This window comes from Bufo bufo, chromosome 6 (assembly GCF_905171765.1).
Source record: "Bufo bufo chromosome 6, aBufBuf1.1, whole genome shotgun sequence".
Classification (NCBI taxonomy): domain Eukaryota; kingdom Metazoa; phylum Chordata; class Amphibia; order Anura; family Bufonidae; genus Bufo; species Bufo bufo.
The window spans coordinates 163104367-163129927 of record NC_053394.1 but is presented as its reverse complement, the minus strand read 5'-3'; positions in this window follow the sequence as shown (position 1 = coordinate 163129927).

Sequence of the window (25561 nt, the reverse complement as noted above, 5' to 3'; positions counted from 1 at the left end):
TTCCGGGTCCGCACTTCCGTTCCGCAAAATATAGAACATGTCCTATTCTTGTCCGCAATTGCGGACAAGAAAAGGCATTTTCTTTATAGTTCTGGCAATGTGCGGATCCGCAAAACACATACGGACGTCTGAATGGAGCCTTACGGGGGAGTGATCAATGACAGGGGGGTGATCAGGGGGTCTATATGGGGTGATCAGGGGTTATTAAGGGGTTAATAAGTGACGAGGGGGGGGTGTAGTGTAGTGTGGTGATTGGTGCTACTTACAGAGCTGCCTGTGTCCTCTGGTGGTCGATCCAAGCAAAAGGGACCACCAGAGGACCAGGTAGCAGGTATATCAGACGCTGTTAACAAAACAGCGTCTAATATACCTTTCTGGGGTTAAAAAAATCGCATCTACAGCCTGCCAGCGAATTATGGCTGCTGGCAGGCTGTAGATCAACTTGTTTACCTCGCGATCCTGTGAACGCGCGCTCCTGTGAGCGCGCGTTCACAGGAAATCTCGGCTCGCGCGAGATGACGCCAATAGGGCGTCGCTGAGCCTGTGTGTGCCACCGCCCGGACGCCTATCGGCGTTACGTGTGCGGCTAGTGGTTAAGTCCTTGCTAACACATTGCTGCCACCTGCTGGTGAACAAGGAAATTACAGCAATTATACATTTGACAAGGTTTACAATGCACAGTTGTGAGGATGTAATGTAAAATTACATTAGATGACAAGGTTAATGGCTCTTAAGAGATTGTAGCGGGGTAGAAGAGTTTAGTAACACAACTCTGGGATGTTACATTCCCCCTTACTTTGAATCACGCAGTCCTCGGCTTGAGCTTAGGAGGGAGAGGAACCAGCTCTGGGGTACCCAAATAAATACAAAGTGCTGCATGTATTACACATATGACATACATAGACAAAACATATACCGGCTACCCGAGGTTACTGCCCGCATGAGTAGGGTGTCCTAAGTAACAGTTTCCCTCTCGGTATAACCAGTGAACCAAAGGTCTACACTAAGCAATCACTACTGACTGACTTTTGGAGTATCGTCCACCAATACCAAAGAAAGCATGGGGGTGTCTTTACTCTGTAATCCCGCCATTATGTAATGAAATACTTGCAAATGGAAGGGTGGCTTTATCCTGTATTCCCTTCTCTGCACCAAAGTCAAAATATAAGGCTTAAAGCACGATCACTATGGTGACTATGGGTAGCTAAATTGGCTCTAAGGTTTGAGGAGACATACCTTAGGCAAAGGCACAGAAGGGGAGGTGTTAGCGTCTCCATGCACTTCTGGCAGTCACAGAAGGAGGGTATGATAATCCCATGAAACTCCTTGAAGACACCTCAGGCTGGGAGCAATCCTGAACAAATAACAAGCGGGAAGGAGGGGTCAAAAACTCCTTTAACCATTCCTGAAGCAGCGGGGTTACCCGTGTAGTTACTAGACCTGCCGGGACTTACCACTTGGTCCTACCTGGGTACCGGGATATATGACTCCAGATGTAGGCCATTAGTATTAATCGTCCGTAGAGGCAGTCCGTATAAAGGGGAGAGAGAACAAGAGCTGTAAAGTAAGGCACACAAGAGTAAGTTGCTACATATCTGGTTAAGTGCAAAGGTTAAGTGCAATTATCACAATAAGTGCATTAGGTCACATTGCGGCACCTAAAAGAGAATACACACAATGGGCATGTAATACTTGAACGTTACACAGCTTGTAAACATTAGGCAAAATTATAGTGCAATTATATAGCAATAAAGATCACAAAGAGCTCAGGTATACGTTTGAGTCTTTTCTTTAGGTGCAAGCTTTTTACGTTGCAGTAAACATTTTTGGAAAATAGTGCAATTTTATTAATGCAATAATGTGCTCAAATAAGGCTTGAGTCCTTTTAGTTGAAATACTTGATAAAGAATTCTCTGGAAACAGGCAAAAAGTCAATTGTAATCCACAGGAATAATAAAAGTTAATTGTAATCCAATGAGAGATATAAAATGTCATAAAAACACATAAAAGCATCATATTAACCCTTTAAGGACTTAGGACGTACCGGTAAGCCATGTTTGCCGAGTCCTAAAGGACCCATGATGTACCGGTACGTCCTAACTTTAAAACTACATTGCGGCGCAGCGGGGGTTAATCGGAACAGGATGTCCGCTGAAATCATTCAGCGGGCATCCTGTCACAACAAGTATCCATATTAGGTATCATCGTGTCCGTATCGATCGGCTCTATAAACATATCACATGACCTAACCCCGCAGATGAACACCATAAAAAATAAAAAATAAAAACTGTGCTAAATAAACCATTTTTTGTCACCTTACATCACAAAAAGTACAACAGCAAGCGATCAAAAAGGCGTTTGCCCACCAAAATTGTATTAATCTAACCGTCACCTCATACCGCAAAAAATGAGCCTCTACCGGAGACAATCGCCCAAAAAATAAAAAAAAACTATGGCTCAGAATATGGAGACACTAAAATATAATTTTTTTTGTTATAAAAAAAGCTGTTATTGTGTAAAACTTACATTAAAAAAAAAGTATACATATTAGGTATCGCCGCGTCCGTATCGAAATATATGTAAAATAAAAACTGTGCTAAATAAAAAATAAATTGTCACCTTACATCACAAAAAGTGTAATAGCAAGCGATCAAAAAGTCACACGCACCCCAAAAGAGTGCCAATAAAACCGTCATCTCATCCCGCAAAAATCATACCCTACCCAAGGTAATCGCCCAAAAGATGAAAAAATTATGGCTCTCAGACAATGGAAACACTAAAACATGATTTTTTGTGCTTCACAAATGAAATCATTGTGTAAAACTTACATAAATAAAAAAAAGTATACATATTAGGTATCGCCGCGTCGGTATCGACCGGCACTATAAAAATATCATATGACCTAACCCCTCAGATGAACACCGTAAAATTTTTTAAATAGAAACTGTGCTAAATAAACAATTTTTTGTCACCTTACATCACAAAAAGTGTAATAGCAAGCGATCAAAAAGTCACACGCACCCCAAAATAGTGCCAATAAAACTGTCATCTCATCCCGCAAAAATCATACCCTACCCAAGGTAATCGCCCAAAAACTGAAAAAATTATGGCTCTCAGACTATGGAAACACTAAAACATGTTTTTTTTTGCTTCAAAAATGAAATCATTGTGTAAAACTTACATAAATAAAAAGAAAGTGCCATACGGTGATCAATGACGGGGCGGTCACTGTGAAAGTCACTGTTAAAGGGACGGTCACTGAAAGTCACTGTTAACCGCCTCCGGACCGCCTAACGCAGAATTGCGTTTCCGGAGGCGGTCGATTCATTCCTCCTGGTCGCGCCGGTGCGTCATATCACGAGAGGCGAGATTTCCTGTGAACGCGCGCACACAGGAGTGCGCGTTCACAGGAACCTGAAGGTAAACGAGTGGATCTGCAGCCTGCCAGTGGCGATCGTTCGCTGGCAGGCTGTAGATGCGATTTTTTTAACCCCAGAAAGGTATATTAGACGCTGTTTTGATAACAGCGTCTAATATACCTGCTACCTGGTCCTCTGGTGGTCCCTTTTGCTTGGATCGACCACCAAAGGACACAGGCAGCTCTGTAAGTAGCACCAATCACCACTACACTACACCCCCCCTGTCACTTATTAACCCCTTATTAACCCCTGATCACCCAATATAGACTCCCTGATCACCCCCCTGTCATTGATCCCCCCCCTGTAAGGCTCCATTCAGACATCAGTATGTGTTTTGCGGATCCGCGGATCCGCAAAACACATACGGACGTCTGAATGGAGTCTAACAGGGGGGTGACCAATGACAGGGGGGTGATCACCCCATATTAGACTCCCTGATCACCCCCCTGTCATTGATCACCCCCCTATAAGGCTCCATTCAGACGTCAGCATGTGTTTTGCGGATCCGCGGACCCACGGATCCGCAAATCACATACGAACGTCTGAATGGAGCCTTACGGGGGGTGATCAATGACAGGGGGGTGATCAGGGAGTCTAATATGGGGTGATCACCCCCCTGTCATTGATCACCCCCCTGTAAGACTCCATTCAGACGTCAGTATGTGTTTTGCGGATCCGCGGATCCGCAAAACACATACGGACATCTGAATGGAGCCTTACAGGGGGGTGATCACCCCATATAGACTCCCTGATCACCCCCTGTCATTGATCACCCCCCTGTAAGGCTCCATTCAGACGTCAGTATGTGTTTTACGGATCCGCGGATCCGCAAAACACATACGGACGTCTGAATGGAGCCTTACAGGGGGGTGATCACCCCATATAGACTCCCTGATCACCCCCCTGTCATTGATCACCCCCCTGTAAGGCTACATTCAGACGTCCATATGTGTTTTGCGGATCCGTGGAAAAACACGGACACCGCGGATCCGCAAAACACGGACACCGGCAATGTGCTTTCCGCATTTTGCGGATCCGCACATTGCCAGAACTATATAGAAAATGCCTTTTCTTGTCCGCAATTGCGGACAAGAATAGGACATGTTCTATAGGCTCTACAAAAAACGCAGTGTTCGCCCGATCAGGCCTGATCTTGTGCGCACACTTGCGTTCAGTCCGCCCCATCGCAGTGACAGAATTTTTTGTTTTTTCTGATCACTGCAAAAACACAGTAAAATCGCTGCGGCGCTATAAAAAGATCACTTTTGAGGGGCATGGCGAGTTCATAGACGATTTTTTTTTTGTCCCAAGTTAGCGGAAATTGATTTAAAAATTTTTTTGTTTTTTCTTACAAAGTCTCATATTCCACTAACTTGTGACAAAAAATAAAATCTCACATGAACTCACCATACCCCTCACGGAATCCAAATGCGTAATTTTTTTTTGACATTTATATTCCAGACTTCTTCTCACGCTTTAGGGCCCCTAAAATGCCAGGGCAGTATAAATACCCCACAAGTGACCCCATTTCGGAAAGAAGACACCCCAAGGTATTTTGTGAGGGGCATGGCGAGTTCATGTAAAATTTAATTTTTTGTCACAAGTTAGTGGAATATGAGACTTTGTAAGAGAAAAAAAATATATATATATAATTTTCCGCTAACTTGTGCCAAAAAATATATATTCTAGGAACTCGCCATGCCCCTCACGGAATACCTTGGGGTGTCTTCTTTCCAAAATGAGGTCACTTGTGGAGTATTTATACTGCCCTGGCACTTTAGGGGACCTAAAGCGTGAGTAGTAGTTTGGAATCCAAATGCGTAAAAAATGCCCTGTGAAATCGTAAAGATTCACATTGGAAATTGGGCCCCTTTGCGCACCTAGGCTGCAAAAAAGTGTCACACGTGGTATCGCCGTACTCAGGAAAAGTAGGGCAATGTGTTTTGGGGTGTATTTTTTACATATTCCCATGCTGGTTGAGAGGAATATCTCTGTGAATTGACAACTTTGTATAAAAAAATTTAAAAAGTTGTCATTTACAGAGATATTTCTGTCACCCAGCATGGGTATATGCCAGAACAGTAAACACACCCCACAAATGACCCCATTTCGGAAAGAAGACACCCCAAGGAATTCGCTGAGGGGCATATTGAGTCCATGAAAGATTGAACTTTTTGCCACAAGTTAGCGGAAAGGGAGACTTTGTGAGAAAAATAAATAAATAATCAATTTCCGCTAACTTGTGCCAAAAAAAAATTACTTCTATGAACTCGCCATGCCCCTCACGGAATACCTTGGGGTGTCTTCTTTCCAAAATGGGGTCACATGTGGGGTATTTATACTTCCCTGGCATTTTAGGGGCCCTAAAGCGTGAGAAGAAGTCTGGAATCCAAATGTCTAAAAATGCCCTCCTAAAGGGAATTTGGACCCCTTTGCGCACCTAGGCTGCAAAAAAGTGTCACATATGTGTTATCGCCGTACTCGGGAGAAGTAGGGCAGTGCGTTTTGGGGTGTCTATTAGTGAGAAGAAAAGGAGGTAAAATACCCATGCTGGGTGAGAGAAATATCTCTCTAAAATGACAACTTTGTATAAAAAAATGGGAAAAGTTGACTTTTACAGAGATATTTCTCTCACCCAGCATGGGTATATGTAAAAATACACCCCAAAGCACATTGCCCTACTTCTCCTGAGTACGGCGATACCACATGTGTGACACTTTTTTTGCAGCCTAGGTGGGCAAAGGGGCCCACATTCTAAAGAGCACCTTTAGGATTTCAAAGGACATTTTTTACACATTTGAATTTCAAACTACTTCTCACGCATTAGGGCCCCTAAAATGCCAGGGCAGTATAACTACCCCACAAGTGACCCCATTTTGGAAAGAAGACACCCCAAGGTATTTCGTGATGGGTATAGTGAGTTCATGGAAGTTTTTATTTTTTGTCACAAGTTAGTGGAATATGAGACTTCGTAAGAAAAAAATAAAATAAATAAAAATCATAATTTTCTGCTAACTTGTGCCAAAAATAAATAAATTATAGGAACTCGCCATGCCCCTCACGGAATACCTTGGGGTGTCTCCTTTCCAAAATGGGGTCACTTGTGGGGTATTTATACTGCCCATGCATTTTAGGGGCCCTAATGCATGAGAAGTAGTTTGAAATCCAAATGTGTTAAAAATACCCTGTGAAATCCTAAAGGTGCTCTTTAGAATTTGGGCCCCTTTGCCCACCTAGGCTGAAAAAAAGTGTCACACATGTAGTATCGCTGTACTCAGGAGAAGTAGGGCTATGTGTTTTGGGGTGTCTTTTTACATATACCCATGCTGGGTGAGATAAATATCTCTGTCAAATGACAACTTTGTATAAAAAAATGGGAAAAGTTGTCTTTTAGAGAGATATTTATCTCACCCAGCATGGGTATATGTAAAAAGACACCCCAAAACACATTGCCCAACTTCTCCTGAGTACGACGATACCACATGTGTGACACCTAGATGGGTAAAGGGGCCCAAATTCTAAAGAGCACCTTTTGGATTTCACAGGACATTTTTTACACATTTGAATTTCAAACTGCTTCTCGCGCATTAGGGCCCCTAAAATGCCAGGGCAGTATAACTACCCCACAAGTGACCCCATTTTGGAAAGAAGACACCCCAAGGTATTTCGTGATGGGCACAGTGAGTTCATGGAAGTTTTTATTTTTTGTCACAAGTTAGTGGAATATGAGACTTTGTAAGAAAAAATAAATAAAAAAATCATCATTTTCCACTAACTTGTGACAAAAAATAAAAAGTTCTATGAACTCACTATGCCCATCAGCGAATACCTTAGGGTGTCTACTTTCCGAAATAGGGTCATTTGTGTTTTTTTTTTTACTGTCTGGGCATTGTAGAACCTCAGGAAACATGACAGGTGCTCAGAAAGTCAGAGCTGCTTCAAAATGCGGAAATTCACATTTTTGTACCATAGTTTGTAAACGCTATAACTTTTACCCAAACCAATAAATATACACTTATTGCATTTTTTTTTTATCAAAGATATGTAGAACAATAAATTTAGAGAAAAATTTATATAGAAATGTATATATTTTTTTTATTTTACAACTGAAAGTGAAAAATGTCATTTTTTTGCAAAAATTTCGGTAAATTTCGATTAATAACAAAAAAAGTTAAAATGTCAGCAGCAAATGAAAGCTCTATTAGTGAGAAGAAAAGGAGGTAAAATTCATTTGAGTGGTAAGTTGTATGACCGAGCAATAAACCGTGAAAGTAGTGTAGTGCAGAATTGTAAAAAGTGGTCTGGTCATTAAGGGGGTTTAAGCTAGGGGGGCTGAAGTGGTTAAAGAGACGGCAACTGTTGGAGGGGCGGCCACTGTTAAAGGGGCAGTCACTGTTAAAGTCATTGTTAAAGGGGAGGTGACTGTGAAAGTCACTGTCAAAGGGGTTACCACTGTTAAAGGGGCGGTCACTGTGAAACTCACTGTTAAAGGGGCAGTCACTGTGAAAGTCACTGTTAAAGGGGCAGTCACTGTGAAAGTCACTGTTAAAGGGGCGTTCATTAGGAAAGTCACTGTTAAAGGGGCAGTCACTGTGAAAGTCACAGTTAAAGGGACGGTCGCTGAAAGTCACTATTAAAGGGGCGGCAACAGTTAAATGGGTGGTCACTGTGAAAGTCACTGTTAAAGGGGTGGTCACTGTGAAAGTCACTGTTAAAGGGGCCGGTTACTGAAAGTCACTGCTAAAGTGGCGGTCACTGTTAAAGGGGCGGTCACTGTAAAAGTCACTGTTAAAGGGGCGGTTACTTTAAAGGGGCAGTCACTGTGAAAGTCACTGTTAAAGGGGCAGTCACTGTTAAAGTCACTGTTAAAGGGGCGGTCACTGTGAAAGTCACTGTTAAAGGGACGGTCACTGTGAAAGTCACTGTTAAAGGGGCGGTCACTGTGAAAGTCACTGTTAAAGGGACGGTTACTGAAAGTAACTGTTAAAGGGGCGGCAACTGTTAAAGGGGTGGTCACTGTGAAAGTCACTGTTAAAGGGGCAGTCACTGTGAAAGTCACTGTTAAAGGGGCAGTCACTGAAAGTCACTGTTAAAGGAGTGGCCACTGTAAAAGTCACTGTTAAAGGAACGGCCACTGTTAATGGGGCGCTCCCTGTTAAAGTAAGTGTTAAAGGGGAATCACTGTGAAAGTCACTATTAAAGGGGAGGCCACTGTTAAAGGGGCAGTTACTGTGAAACTCACTGTTGAAGGGGAGTCTACTGTTAAAGGGGCGGTCACTGTAAAAGTCAATGTTAAAGGGGCGGTCACTGTGAAAGTCACTGTTAAAGGGGTGGCCACTGTGAAAGTCACTGGTAAAGGGGCGGTCACTGTTAAATGGGCAGTCACTGTTAAAGTCATTGTTAAAGGGAAGGTCACTGTGAAAGTCACTGTTAAAAGGGTGACCACTGTTAAAGGGACGGTCACTGTAAAACTCACTGTTAAAGGGGAGGTTACTGAAAGTAACTGTTAAAGGGGCGGCAACTGTTAAAGGGGTGGTCACTGTGAAAGTCATTGTTAAAGGGGCGGTCACTGTGAAAGTCACTGTTAAAGGGACGGTTACTGAAAGTAACTGTTAAAGGGGCGGCAACTGTTAAAGGGGTGGTCACTGTGAAAGTCACTGTTAAAGGGGCAGTCACTGTGAAAGTCACTGTTAAAGGGGCAGTCACTGAAAGTCACTGCTAAAGGGGCGGTCACTGTTAAAGTCACTGTTAAAGGAGTGGCCATTGTAAAAGTCACTGTTAAAGGAACGGCCACTGTTAATGGGGCGCTCACTGCTAAAGTAACTGTTAAAGGGGAATCACTGTGAAAGTCACTATTAAAGGGGAGGCCACTGTTGAAGGAGAGGCTACTGTTAAAGGGGCGGTCACTGTAAAAGTCAATGTTAAAGGGGCAGTCACTGTGAAAGTCACTGTTAAAGGGGTGGCCACTGTGAAAGTCACTGTTAAAGGGGCGGCCACTGTTAAATGGGCAGTCACTGTTAAAGTCATTGTTAAAGGGAAGGTCACTGTGAAAGTCACTGTTAAAAGGGTGACCACTGTTAAAGGGGCGGTCACTGTAAAACTCACTGTTAAAGGGGAGGTTACTGTTAAAGGGGCAGTCAATGTGAAAATCACTGTTAAAGGGGCAGTCACTGTTGAAGTAACTGTTAAAGGGGCAGTCACTGTGAAAGTCACTGTTAAAGGGGCGGTCAATAGGAAAGTCACTGTTAAATGGGCGGTCACTGTTAAAGGGGCGGTTACTTTTAAAAGGGTGGTCACTGTGAAAGTCACTGTAAAAAGGGTGACCACTGTTAAAGGGGCGGTCACTGTAAAACTCACTGTTAAAGGGGAGGTTACTGTTAAAGGGGCAGTCACTGTGAAAATCACTGTTAAAGGGGCAGTCACTGTTAAAGTCACTGTTAAAGGGGCAGTCACTGTGAAAGTCACTGTTAAAGGGGCGTTCAATAGGAAAGTCACTGTAAAAGGGGCGGTCACTGTTAAAGGGGCGGTTACCGTTAAAAGGGTGGTCACTGTGAAAGTCACTGTTAAAGGGGCGGTATATGTGAAAGTCTCTGTTAAAGGGGCGGTCACTGTGAAAGTCACTGTTAAAGGGGCGTTGACTGTGAAAGTCACTGTTAAAGGGGTGGTCACTGTGAAAGTCACTGTTAAAGGGGTGCAAAAGAACAAACCACGTCCCACGGCGCGAATTACCGTCAGCCAGTCACCAGGATCAAGAAGGAATCTTTTATTGCAGCGATACAACGCGTTTCGGGGAATCACTCCCCTTCATCAGGTACAAAAAAAGCTGCACCTGGTGCAGCTTTTTTTGTACCTGATGAAGGGGAGTGATTCCCCGAAACGCGTTGTATCGCTGCAATAAAAGATTCCTTCTTGATCCTGGTGACTGGCTGACGGTAATTCGCGCCGTGGGACGTGGTTTGTTCTTTTGCATCATCATCTTCTTGGGGGCTCCAGGCTTCTCCTTTTGAAGATTTCTTGTGGTCCCGTGGCTGCAGACCGCCATATCCAGACGTCCAGGCTTGTTTGAAAATACCTGCAATAGTGTTGTGCCTACATTTGCACAACCACACAAGGTGAGCCTTACCATCTTTCTCCGTATATTACTATACACTCACAGAATTACCCTATGGTGCGCCCATCTGTTTTGTTACAGATTTTAAAAAACTAGCCTGCTATATTACTGTTAAAGGGGTGGCCACTGTGAAAGTCAATGTTAAAGGGGCTGTCACTGTTAAAGGGGCGGTCACTGTTAAAGTCACTGTTAAAGGGGAGGTCACTGTGAAAGTCACTGTTAAAGGGGATGTCACTGTGAAACTCACTGTTAAAGGGGAAGTTACTGTTAAAGAGGCTGTCACTGTAAAAGTCACTGATTAAGGGGCGGTCACTGTAAAAGTCACTGTTAAAGGGGTCGCTACTGTGAAAGTCATTGTTAAAGGGGCGGCCACTGTTAAAGTGGTGGCCACTGTTAAAAGGGCGGTCACTGTTAAAGTCAATGTTAAAGGGGATGTCATTGTGAAAGTGACTGTTAAAGGGGTTACCACTGTTAAAGGGGCGGTCACTGTGAAAGTCACTGTTAAAGGGGAGGTTACTGTTGAAGGGGCAGTCACTGTGAAAGTCAGTGTTAAAGGGGCAGTCACTGTGAAAGTCACTTTTAAAGGGGCAGTCACTGAGAAATTCACTGTTAAAGGGGCGGTCACTGTTAAAGGGGGGGGTCACTGTAAAAGTCACTGTTAAAGGGGTGGTCTATGTGAAAGTCACTGTTAAAGGGGCAGTCACTGTAAAAGTCACTTTTAAAGGAGAGGGCACTATGGAGGTGTCTGTTAAAGGGGCGGGCACTGTGGACATCACTGTTAAAGGGGCAGGCACTGTGAATGTCACTATTAAAGGGGCAGCCACTATGAAGGTCACTGTTAATAGGGGGGTCAATGCTAAAGGGGTGGTCACTGTTAAAGGGGTGGCCACTGTGGAGGTCATTGTTAAATGGGCTGGTACTGTAGAGGTCACTGTTATGGGGGAAACTTTCGATATCTTTTTACGACACACAGAAACTTTGTGAAATGGATGAAATATACCCGTGTGAAGCCGGGTCCTTCTGCTAGTCTTTTATATATATAAAAATGAGTTTCTGTCGGTCTGTCTGTCTAGACGTCTGTCTGTCTGGACGTTCTTTATGCGTGACCCAACGACTGGATCGATCTTCACCAAATTTGGCACACAGGTACATCAGGTGTCCGGGAAGGTTTTAGACCGTGTCTCAGCTCTCTAGGACGTACCGTTCCTGAGATATTCCCAAAATATGACCTGCATTAGCCAATAGAAGCCAGCAAGTCTTTCACTTAAAGGGAACCTGTCAGCGGCAAAAACCACCCGCTTTGCCGAACAGCCGGCTGTTAGTCACAGCGAAGGGGAAGTGTAGGGGGCGCGGTTACCTTGACTTAAAGCAAGGAGGCCGCTGCCCGCTTGACTTCAAGAGTGACTCGAAAATAGCGCACTCAGGGGATAAAAGATCGTTTTTTCCTGCTTTTACCGCATCTGACTGTAGGAAGAAAATCATCATTAGAAACACACTGCCGACTACTTGAAGGTACTGCTAGCAGTTTGGGGTGTTTTTTTGCCACTGACAGGTTCACTTTAAATCCGAACTGCCATTTACACGGTCACATGTCCCTTATCAGCCAATAGAAGCTCGCAGTACTACTCCAGGTTGCCATAACAACTGATCACAGTTCGCAGGTGCTTAAATACTTAGTATATTATATTAGTCACATGACGTATGATGGCACAACTACACTTCTACATGCATGGGGGGCAGGGGCCACTATTAACCACCTCAGCTCCCCTAGCTTAAACCCCCTTAATGACCAGACCACTTTTTACAATTCTGCACTACACTACTTTCACAGTTTATTGCGCGGTCATACAACTTACCACCCAAACGAATTTTACCTCCTTTTCTTCTCACTAATAGAGCTTTCAATTGGTGGTATTTCATTGCTGCTGACATTTTAACTTTTTTGTTATTAATCGAAATTGAATTGTAAAATTTTTCAAATAAAACTACATTTCTATATAAATTTTTCTCTAAATTTATTGTTCTACATGTCTTTGATTTTAAAAAAAGCAATAAGTGTATATTTATTGGTTTGCGCAAAAGTTATAGCGTTTACAAACTATGGTACAAAAATGTAAATTTCCGCATTTTGAAGCAGCTCTGACTTTCTGAGCACCTGTCATGTTTCCTGAGGTTCTACACAGCCCAGACAGTAGAAACACCCCACAAATGACCCTATTTCGGAAAGTAGACACCCTAAGGTATTCGCTGATGGGCACAGTGAGTTCATGGAAGTTTTTATTTTTTGTCAGAAATTAGCGGGAAAAAAAAATTCTTTTTTTTTTTCTTACAAAGTCTCATATTCCACTAACTTGTGACAAAAAATAAAATTTTACATGAACTCACCATACCCCTCACGGAATACCTTGGGGTGTCTTCTTTCCAAAATGGGGTCACTTGTGGGGTATTTATACTGCCCTGGCATTTTAGTGGCCCTAAAGCGTGAGAAGAAGTCTGGAAGCCAAATGCATAAAAAATGCCCTGTGAAATCGTAAAGATACACTTTGGAATTTGGGCCCCTTTGCGCACCTAGGCTGCAAAAAAGAAGTAGGGCAATGTGCTTTGGGGTGTATTTTTACATATACCCATACTGGGTGAGAGAAATATCTCTGTAAAAGACAACTTTTCCCATTTTTTTATACAAAGTTGTCATTTTACAGAGATATTTCTCTCACCCAGCATGGGTATATGTAAAAAGACACCCCAAAACACATTGCCCAACTTCTCCTTAGTACGGCGATACCACATGTGTGACACTTTTTTGCAGCCTAGGTGCGCAAAGGGGCCCAAATTCCAATGAGTATCATTTAGGAGGGCATTTTTAGACATTTGGATTCCAGACTTCTTCTCACGCTTTAGGGCCCCTAAAATGCCAGGGCAGTATAAATACCCTACATGTGACCCCATTTTGGAAAGAAGACACCCCAAGGTATTCCGTGAGGGGCATGGCGAGTTCATATAAGATTTTTTTTTTTTTGGCACAAGTTAGCGGAAATGGATTTTTATTTTTTTTTCTCACAAAGTCTCCCTTTCCGCTAAATTGGGACAAAAAAGTTCAATCGTTCATGGACTCAATATGCCCCTCAGCAAATACCTTTGGGTGTCTTCTTTCCAAAATGGGGTCATTTGTGGGGTATTTGTACTGCCCTGGCATTTGAGGGTCTCCGCAATCATTACATGTATGGCCAGCATTATGAGTCTCCTTATATTGAGCATACGGGTAATGAGATTTTTTTTTTCCGTTCAGCCTCTGGGCTGAAAGAAAAAATGAACGGCACAGATTTCTTCATTCGCATCAATCAATGTGGATGAAAAAATCTCTGCCAAAAAAAAAAAAGGAGGGGAAAGGCATCTGCCAGGACATAGGAGCTCCGCCCAACATCCAAACCCCCGTATGCCCTGGCAAACCCGATTTCTCCATTCACATCAATCGATGTGGATGAATAAATCATTGCCGGGATTTTATTTTTATTTTTTTTATATACAAAGTGTTTGCCAAAGCATATGAAAGCCACCCCTCAGCTCATAAGCCTCGGCAAACGTATCTTTTTTACTGCAGAGAAATCTCGTCTTGCAGCGCCGCATACACCGACTTTTGTGTAATCTGCCAGAAGCGCAATGCTTCTGTCAGAATGCACATCAGTGCTGCAGCTGGTTCATCGGTTGGTCCACCTAGAAGGTAAAAAAAAAAAAAAAACCTGGCCGCAACGCAATAAATTTATTAACATTAACTTTATGTAACATTTGAACAGAACATTAACTTTTATAAACTTTATTGAACTTTTGGAACAGAACATCAACTTTTTTGCTTACCGGTGATTTTTTATTTTTTTACCTTTATAGGACAAACCTCTCCTTCCCCATGGGACAATGTGCAAAGCGCAAATCGCCCAGAGATGTGGCGAAGTACATTATGCACTTTGTCCCAGGTGAAAGGAGAGGTTTGCAGCAGCTCTGTGTGAAAGGGCCCTAAGACCCCTGTGTGCCTGTCCTCTGTCACGCAATCCCTATACTAATAGTGTACCTGTGTGTGGTACTTCCGGAAACACTCCCCTAAGCATAGGGCAGGGTGGTCAGGGCAGTCAGGACAGAAATAGCTGGTGTCACGCCTTATTCCACTTCTGCTACAGACACGACATCTTTTTTGGGGTGGCGCTTGGGTTGAGGTACCAGCAACGACATTGGGGAAATGTCGCTTGTGTAGATGGCTCACTACACTGGTGGATGGGGCCACGGAACCTCCTGGATACAGGAGGTTCTCGATGATCTCTTCCTGAAATTTGAGGAAGGATCCTGTTCTCCCAGCCTTACTGTAGAGAACAAAACTATTGTACATAGCCAATTGAATTAAATATACAGACACCTTCTTATACCAGCGTCTGGTGCGGCGGGACACTAAATAAGGAGCCAACATCTGGTCATTGAAGTCCACCCCTCCCATGAGCAAATTATAGTTGTGGACACAGAGGGGCTTTTCAATGACTCCAGTTGCTCGTTCAATTTGGATTGTCGTGTCTGCGTGAATGGAGGAGAGCATGTAAACGTCACGCTTGTCTCTCCATTTCACCGCGAGCAGTTCTTCGTTACACAAGGCAGCCCTCTCCCCCCTTGCAAGACGGGTGTTAACGAGCCGTTGGGGGAAGCCCCGGCAACTAGGTCGCACGGTGCCACAGGCGCAAATCTGTTCTAGAAACAAATGCCTAAAGAGGGCCACACTTGTGTAGAAATTGTCCACATAAAGATGGTACCCCTTGCCAAATAAGGGTGACACCAAGTCCCAGACTGTCTTCCCACTGCTCCCCAGGTAGTCAGGGCAACCGACCGGCTCCAGGGTCTGAACTTTACCCTCATAGACTCGAAATTTGTGCGTATAGCCTGTGGCCCTTTCACAGAGCTTATACAATTTGACCCCATACCGGGCGCGCTTGCTTGGGATGTATTGTTTAAAGCCAAGGCGCCCGGTAAAATGTATAAGGGACTCGTCTACGCAGATGTTTTGCTCAGGGGTATACAAATCTGCAAATTTGTTGTTGAAGTGGTCTATGAGGGGCCGAATTTTGTGGAGCCGGTCAAAAGCTGTGTGGCCTCTGGGACGAGATGTGCTGTTGTCACTAAAGTGCAGGAAACGCAGGATGGTCTCAAATCGTGTCCTGGACATGACAGCAGAGAACATGGGCATGTAATGAATTGGGTTCGTGGACCAATATGACTGCAATTCATGCTTTTTTGTCAGGCCCATGTTGAGGAGAAGGCCCAGAAAAGTTTTAAATTCGGAAACTTGGACGGGTTTCCACCGGAAAGACTGGGCATAAAAGCTTCCCGGGTTGGCGGCTATAAATTGAGTGGCATACCAGTTTGTTTCTGCCACGACTAAGTCCAAGAGCTCCGCAGTGAAGAACAGCTCAAAAAACCCCAGTGCCGATCCGATCTGAGCTGTCACAACCCGACTGGGTGGTGAAAGGGGGAACTATTGGTGTGGCTGAAGTTGGGGGCTGCCAATCAGGGTTTGCCAGCACCTCAGGGACTCTAGGGGCTCTACGGGCCTGTCTGTGCGGTGGCTGCGACGGGGGGAACTAATGCACGTGTCACCGTACCAGCTTCAACTGCCCTTCTGGTGCTCGCCACTTCACCATGTTCTACGGCAGTGCTGGTACTAGGTCCAGGATGGGCTGCGCTGCTGGTGTATGCCTCACCACGTAATCCGACAGCGCCAGCCCCACTCTGCTGCCCTAGAAGCGGATCCTGCGCAACCTGTGGTCTAGCAACACGGGGCCGGGTACGCCTGGTGGTATCAGGGACCTCAACCTCATCGTCCGAACTTTGGGTCAGACTGCCACTGCTTTCTACAGGTTCGTATTCTGACCCGCTGGATTCGTCAGATTAGGGTTCCCATTCCTCATCCGACTGGGTCAGAATCCTGTAGGCAGATCACTATTAAAGGGGTGGGCACTGTGAATGTCATTTTTAAAGGGGCGGCCACTATGAAGGTCACTGTTAAAGGGGTGGTCAATGTTAAAGGGGCAGGCTCTGTGGAGGTCATTGTTAAAGGGGCAGGCACTGTGGAGGTCACTGATAAAGGGGCGGGCACTGTGGAGATGACTGTTAAATGGGCAGGCACTCCGGAGGTCACTATTAAAAAGGCAGGCACTGTTGAAGACGATGTTAATGGGGCGGGTACTGTGAAGGTCACTGTTAAAGGGGTGGACACTATGAAGGTCACTGTTAAAGGGGTGGACATTATGGAGGTCACTGTTAAAGGGGCGGCCACTGTGAAGGTCACTGTTAAAGGGGTGGAAAATGTTAAAGGGGCGGGCACTGTGGAGGTCACTGTTAAAGGGGTGGACGCTGTGGAGGTTACTATTAGACGTCACTGTTAAACTGGCGGGCACTGTGGAGGTCACTGTTAAAGGGGCGGACACTGTGGAGGTTACTATTAAAGGGGCGGGTATTGTGGAGGTCACTGTTAAAGGGGTTGGCACTGTGGAGGTCACTGTTAAAGGGGCAGGCAATGTGGAGGTCACTGTTAAAGGGGCGGGCATTGTGGATGTCACTGTTAAAGGGGCGGACACTGTAGAGGTCACTATTAAAGGGGCGGGTATTGTGGAGGTCTTTGTTAAAGGGGCGGGCAGTGTGGAAGTCACTGTTAAAGGGGCGGGAACTGTGAAGGTCACTATTAAAGGGGTGGTCAATGTTAAAGAGGCAGGCATTGTGGAGGTCATTGCTAAAGCAGCTGGCACTATGGAAGTCACAGTTAAATGGGCGGGCACTGTGGAGGTCACTGTTAAAGGGGCGGTCACTATTAAAAGAACGGGAAATGTAGAAGTCACTGTTAAAGGGGCAGGCACTGTAGAAGTTACTCTTAATGGGGCGTGCAGTGCAAAGGTCACTGTAAAAGGGGAGGTCACTGTTAAAGGGGCGGTCACTGTTAAATGAGCGGCCACTATGAAGGTCACTGTTAAAGGGGTGGTAAATGTTAAAGGGGCGTGCACTGTTGCAGGTCACTGTTAAAGGGGCAGGCAGTGTGAACATCACTGTTAATGGACCAGCCAGTATAAAGGTCAATGTTAAAGAGACGGGCACAGTGGAGGTCACTGTTAAAGGGACAGGTATTGTGGAGGTCACTGTTAAAGGGACAGGTACTGTGGAGGTCCCTGTTAAAGGGGCAGGCACTGTGGAGGTCACTGTTAAAGGGGCAGGCACTGTGGAGGTCACTGTTAAAGGGGCGAGCACTATTAAAGGGACGGCAATGTGGAGATCGCTGTTAAAGGGGCATGCACTGTGGAGGTCACTGTTAAAGGGGAGGCCACTATGAAGGTCACTGTTAAAGGGGTGATCAATGTTAAAAGGGCGGGCACTGTGGAGGTCACTGTTAAAGAGCTGAACCCGGACATACCCTTATTTTCACCTAGGCAGCCTCCCTTAAGCTAGCATCGGAGCATCTCATGCTACATCGCACAGGGCAAGGGCTCTTTTGTTTTCAATAACACACTGCTGGGCGGAATTTTCCACCTAGCAGTGTGTTCGGTGACGTCACCGGCTCTGATGGGCGGGCTATAGCGCTGTCCTAGCTGTTTTACTGGCTAGGGCAGCGCTAAATCCCACCCATCAGTGCCGGTGATGTCACCGGGGTTACTGGCAGCCCCATGGAGAGCCCCGGTATGTCACCGGATCTCCAAAAAATGCCTATGCCCTGCGCGATTTAGCGCAGGGCAAATGAGGGCATCGGAGCATGAACTGCTCCGATGCTCCTGTCAGGGGGGCTGCCAGGGTGAAAATAAAGGGATGTCCGGGTCACAGCTCTGAACCCGGACAACCCCTTTAAAGGGGCAGTCAATGTTAAAGGGGCGGGCATTGTGGATGTCACTGTTAAAGGGGTGGCCACTATGAAGGTCAATGTTAAAGGGGTGGTCAATGTTAAAGGGGCAGGCTCTGTGGAGGTCATTGTTAAAGGGGCGGACACTGTGGAGGTCACTTTTAAAGGGGCGGGCACTGTGGAGGCCACTGTTAAATGGGCAGGCACTGCGGAGGTCACTGTTAAAGGGGCAAGCACTTTTGAAGTCGATGTTAATGGGGCGGTTACTGTGAAGGTCACTGTTAAAGGGGCGGCCACTATGAAGGTCACTATTAAAGGGGTGGTCAATGTTAAAGGGGTGGACATTGTGGAGGTCACTGTTAAAGGGGCGGCCACTGTGAAGGTCACTGTTAAAGGGGTGGAAAATATTAAAGGAGCGGGCACTGTGGAGGTCACTGTTAAAGGGGCGGACACTGTTGAGGTTACTATTAAAGGGGCGGTTATTGTGGAGGTCACTGTTAAAGGGGCAGGCACTGTGGAGGTCACTGTTAAAGGGGCGGACACTGTGGAGGTTACTATTAAAGGGGCGGGTATTGTTGAGGTCACTGTTATAGGGGTTGGCACTGTGGAGGTCACTGTTAAAGGGGCAGGCACTGTGGAGGTCGCTGTTAAAGGGGAGGGCCATTTGGAGGTCACTGTTAAAGGGGTAGGCACTGTGGAGGTCACTGTTAAACAAGTGGGTACTATTAAAGGGACGGGCAATGTGGATGTCTTTGTTAAAGGGGCGGGCACTGTGGAAGTCACTGTTAAAGGGGCGGGCACTGTGAAGGTCACAATTAGAGGGGTGGTCAATTTTAAAGGGGCAGGCATTGTGGAGGTCATTGTTAAAGGGGCGGACACGGTGGAGGTCACTATTAAAGGGGAGGGTATTGTGGACGTCTTTATTAAAGGGGCGGGCACTGTGGAAGTCACTGTTAAAGGGGCAGGCATTGTGAAGGTCACAATTAGAGGGGTGGTCAATGTTAAAGGGGTAGGCATTGTGGAGGTCATTGTTAAAGGGGCGGGCACTGTGGAGGTCACTGTTAAAAGGGCGGTCACTATTAAAGGAATGGGAAATGTGGAAGTCACTGTTAAAGGGGCGGGCACTGTAGAGGTTACTCTTAAAGTTGCGGGCAGTGCAAAGGTCACTGCTAAAGGGGCGGCCACTATGAAGGTCACTGTTAAAGGGGTGGTAAATGTTAAAGGGTCAGGCACTGTTTAGGTCACTGTTAAAGGGACGGGCACTGTGAACGTCACAGTTAAATGGGCAGCCACTATAAAGGTCAATGTTAAAGGGACTGGCACTGTGGAGGTCACTTTTAAAGGTGCAGGCACTGTGGAGGTCACTGTTAAAGGGGCAGGTACTGAGGAGGTCACTGTTAAAGGGGCAGGAACTTTTAAAGGGGTGTTAATTTTTAAAGGGGCGGGCACTGTGGAGGTCAATGTTAAAGGGACGGGCACTTTGGAGGTCACTGTTAAAGGGGCTGGCACTGTGGAGGTCACTGTTAAAGGGGAAGGCACAATTAACCCCTTAAGGACCGGGCTCATTTTCACCTTAAGGACCAGGCCATTTTTTGCAAATCTGACCAGTGTCACTTTAAGTGCTCATAACTTTAAAACGCTTTGACTTACCCAGGCCGTTCTGAGATAGTTTTTTCGTCACATATTGTACTTCATGACACTGCTAAAATTGGGTCAAAAAAGGTAATTTTTTTGCATAAAAAAATTAAAATTTTACCGTAAATTTTGAAAAATTAGCAAATTTCAAAGTTTCAGTTTCTCTACCTCTGTAATACATAGTAATACCCCCAAAAATTGTGATGACTTTACATTCCCCATATGTCTACTTCATGTTTGTAGCATTTTGGGAATGATATTTTATTTTTTGGGGGTGTTACAAGGCTTAGAAGTTTAGAAGCAAATTTTGAAATTTTCAGAAATCTTCAAAATCCCACTTTTTATGGACCAGTTCAGGTTTGAAGTCATATTGTGAGGCTTAGATAATAGAAACCTCCCAAAAATGACCCCATTCTAGAAACTACACCCCTCAAGGTATTCAAAACAGTTTTTTCAAACTTTATTAACCCTTTAGGTCTTCCACAAGAGTTAATGGCAGATGGAGAAACAATTTAGAAATTTCTATTTTTTGGAAAATTTTCCAATATAATCCATTTTTTCCAGGAGCAAAACAAAGGTTAACTGCCAAACAACACTCAAAATGGGTTGCCCTGATTCTGTAGTTTGCAAAAACACCCCATATGTGGTCGTAAACTGCTGTTTGGCCGAACGGTAGCACATAGAAGGAGGGGAACACCATATGGGTTTTGGAAGGCAGATTTGGCAGGACTGGTTTTGTTTATACCATGTCCCATTTGAAGCCCCTTGTTGCACCCCTAGAATAGAAATTTCAAAAAAGTGACTCCATCGAAGAAAGTACACCCCTCAAGGTATTCAAAACTGGGTTTACAAACTTTGTTAACCCTTTAGGTGTTCCACAAGAGTTAATGGCAGATGGAGAAACAATTTTGAAATTTCTATTTTTTGGAAAATTTTCCAATATAATCAATTTTTTCCAGGAGTAAAACAAGGGTTAACTGCCAAACAACACTCAAAATGGGTTGCCCTGATTCTGTAGTTTGCAGAAACACCCCATATGTGGTCGTAAACTACTGTTTGGCCGAACGGTAGCACATAGAAGGAGGGGAACACCATATGGGTTTTGGAAGGCAGATTTGGCAGGACTGGTTTTGTTTATACCATGTCCCATTTGAAGCCCCCTGTTGCACCCCTAGAATAGAAATTTCAAAAAGGTGACTCCATCTAAGAAAGTACACCCCTCAAGGTATTCAAAACTGGGTTTACAAACTTTGTTAACCCTTTAGGTGTTCCACAAGAGTTAATGGCAGATGGAGAAACAATTTTGAAATTTCTATTTTTTGGAAAATTTTCCAATATAATCAATTTTTTCCAGGAGTAAAACAAGGGTTAACTGCCAAACAACACTCAAAATGGGTTGCCCTGATTCTGTAGTTTGCAAAAACACCCCATATGTGGTCGTAAACTACTGTTTGGCCGAACGGTAGCACATAGAAGGAGGGGAACACCATATGGGTTTTGGAAGGCAGATTTGGCAGGACTGGTTTTGTTTATACCATGTCCCATTTGAAGCCCCCTGTTGCACCCCTAGAATAGAAATTTCAAAAAAGTGACTCCATCTAAGAAAGTACACCCCTCAAGGTATTCAAAACTGGGTTTACAAACTTTGTTAACCCTTTAGGTGTTCCACAAGAGTTAATGGCAGATGGAGAAACAATTTTGAAATTTCTATTTTTTGGAAAATTTTCCAATATAATCAATTTTTTCCAGGAGCAAAACAAGGGTTAACTGCCAAACAACACTCAAAATGGGTTGCCCTGATTCTGTAGTTTGCAAAAACACCCCATATGTGGTCGTAAACTACTGTTTGGCCGAACGGTAGCACATAGAAGGAGGGGAACACCATATGGGTTTTGGAAGGCAGATTTTGCAGGACTGGATTAGTTTATACCATGTCCCATTTGAAGCCCCCTGTTGCACCCCTAGAATAGAAATTTCAAAAAAGTGACTCCATCTAAGAAAGTACACCCCTCAAGGTATTCAAAACTGGGTTTACAAACTTTGTTAACCCTTTAGGTGTTCCACAAGAGTTAATGGCAGATGGAGAAACAATTTTGAAATTTCTATTTTTTGGAAAATTTTCCAATATAACCAATTTTTTCCAGGAGTAAAACAAGGGTTAACTGCCAAACAACACTCAAAATGGGTTGCCCTGATTCTGTAGTTTGCAAAAACACCCCATATATGGTCGTAAACTACTATTTGGCTAAACGGCAGGACATAGAAGAAGGGGAACGTCATATGGTTTTTGGAAGGCAGATTTTGCTGGACTGGTTTATTGACACCATGTACCCTTTCAAGCCCCCTGATGCACCCCTAGAGTAGAAACTCCATAAAAGTGACCCCATCTAGGAAACAACGGGATAAGGTGGTTGTTGTTTTGGGACTATTTTTGGGGTAAATTTGATTTTTGGTTGCTCTATATTACTCTTTTTTGAGGCAATGTAACAAAAAAATTTAATTCTAAAATTGTTTCTACATTCACTATTTGGTTTTGTGGAACACCTAAAGCGTTAACATAGTTTGTAAAGTAACTTTTGAATACCTTGAGGGGTGTAGTTTCTTAGATGGGGTCACTTTTTTGGAGTTTCTAGTCTAGGCTACATCAGGGGGGGCTTCTAATGGGACATGGTGTCAAAAAAAAACCTGTCCATCAAAATCTGCCTTCCAGAAACCATATGGAGTTGCCTTCGTTCTATGCCCTGCCGTGTGGCTATATAACCATTTACGACCACATATGGGGTGTTTCTGCAAACTACAGAATCGGGGCAATAAATATTTAGTTTTGTTTGGCTGTTAACCCTTGTTTTATTACCGGCAAAATGGATTCAAATTGAAATTTTGCCCAAAAATGGGTGTTTTGGCACAGTTTTTATTTTATATTTTTAACACCGTTCATCCGAGGCGTTTGGTCAAAAGTTATTTTTATAGCGACGACTTTTACGCACGCGACGATGCCCAATATGTATGGCTCTCAGTCTTTGGAGACACTAAGCAGGCATCCTAAAACTGCGGCCCTGCAGATGTTGTAAAACTACAATTCCCACCATGCCCTGCTGATGGCTGTAGGTTGTCTGGGCATGCTGGGAGTTATAGTTTTACAACATCTGGAGGGCCGCAGTTTGAGGATGCCTGCTCTAAAACTAATATTTTTGGGGGAAAGAAAAATTGTTTCCGTGTCTCCAAAGTCTGAGAGCCATAGTGTTTTATGTTCTCTAGTGGACTGTTGAGGATTATAAAAATTTAGTACTCCATGGAAGTGTGATACTCCCTGAAGCAATTGATAATGCAGAGGCCCGGATGATCGGGGCAAGTGTCACATTGAGTAGTGGTGTCCTTCCGTATCCCCCTCTTGTGACACACTCTGCACTTTTTTTGGGTTCGTCCCTTCTTTCCAGTATGGGGGACCACACCTGGAAAGTGTTGGCCAGGGACGATCCGGGCGCCTCCAATTCCCGAGGTACTCCGGCCTGCTCTTTCCCGGTCCGAAAAGATCAGGTCCTTGAGGACTGCCTCATAGAACTGGAGGAATGTCCCTGTGCTGCTAGCGCTTCGGGATAGTACAAAAGAGTTGTACATGGCAACCTGTACCAAGTAGACCGCAACTTTTTTGTACCATGCCCGGGTTTTGCGCATGGCATTATATGGCGTGAGGACTTGATCAGAGAGATCAACTCCTCCCATATACCGATTGTAGTCGACGATACAATCGGGCTTGAGGACCGTTGCCGCGGTACCTCGCACAGGGACTGGGGTGGTGCTGTTATCGTGGATTGTGGACAGCATAAGGACATCCCTCTTGTCCTTATACCTGACCAGCAACAAGTTTCCACTGGTAAGTGCACGGGTCTCACCCCTGGGGATAGGTACCTGGAGGGGGTAGGCAGGGAGGCCGCGTTGATTTTTCCGCACGGTCCCACAAGCGAACGTGGATCTGGCGGCAAGGGACCTGAACAAGGGAATGCTGGTATAAAAGTTATCCACGTACAAGTGGTAACCATTATCCAGCAGTGGGTACATAAGGTCCCACACAAGTTTCCCGCTAACACCCAGAGTGGGGGGACATTCTGGGGGTTCAATACGGGAATCTCGCCCCTCGTACACACGAAATTTGTAAGTGTACCCTGAGGCACTCTCACAAATTTTGTATAGCTTCACGCCATACCTCGCCCGCTTTGTGGGAATATATTGGCGGAGACTGAGTCTCCCCTTGAACGCAACGAGAGACTCATCAACCGCGACCTCCCTTCCAGGTACGTAGGCCTGCTGAAATGTGGCCCCAAAGTGATCGATGACCGGCCGTATCTTATACAGCCGGTCATAGGCAGGATCACCTCGGGGTGGACATGCTGCATTATCGGAATAATGCAGACATTTCCGGATGGCCTCAAACCGGTGACGTATCATGACCATACTGTACAGTGGGGTCTGGTATAGGACGTCCCCACTCCAGTATTGCCTGACACTGGGTTTTTGGACTAGACCCATTTGCAGCACGAGGCCCCAAAATGTCCTCATTTCGGCTGCACTGACCGGCGTCCAGCCACCGGGTCTAGCCAAAACTGAGCCTGGGTTTTGAGCGACGAACTGTTGGGCGTACAGATTCGTCTGCTCCACCATCAAATTCACCAGTGAGTTACTATAAAAAAAAAAAATTGTCTATTTCAGTAAACCCCACTGTGGGAATCTGGATTCCACGCTGGTGGGGGTGGGGGGGCGCTGGTGGGGGTGGGGGGGCTGGTGGGGGGTGGCGCAAGTGGCAGGGGGGGTCTGGGTTAGGGTTAGATGGAAGTTTGGAAATTTGGAATAAAAGTACTTTTTTTTTTTTTTTTCCTAACTTACTTTTCCCTTCTTTCCCTGCCTAACGGTGCCTCTCCCTCACTGACCCTAACCTACCTGGGTGGCGATGGGTGCTGGAGGGTGATGGATTCCGATTAGGGGGACACAGGAGCTGGTGCTGGACGATGCTGCACGGTCAGGGTGCTGGACAGGAAGAGGAGGGGAGAGAGGAGCGCAGGAAGTTTGAATCTCGCGCCTCTCTCCCCTGCACCAATCAGCACCCTGAACAGCGGCATTCAGCACCAGGGCCAGCACCGCCTCTCCAAATCCTCGGACTGCGATAGGTGGTGTATAATTACGCCACCGATCGCAGTCTTTTTCCGGTTCATCGGGTCACAGGACACCCGAATGGACCGGAAACGCAGAAAACCGCAGGTCTGAATTGACCTGCGGTTTTCTGCGATCGCCGATACGGGGGGGTCAAATGACCCCCCCCTGCATTGTTACGGGATGCCAGCTGAATGATTTCAGCCGAAATCCCGTTCCGATTAACCCCTGCGGCGCCGGAATTCCGATTTTAAGTCAGGACGTACCGGTACGTCCTCGGTCCTTAAGGACTCGGGAAATAGGGCGTACCGGTACGTCCTAGGTCCTTAAGGGGTTAAAGGCACGGGCAATGTGGAGGTCACTGTTAAAGGGGCAGTCAATGGTAAAATTGCGGGCATT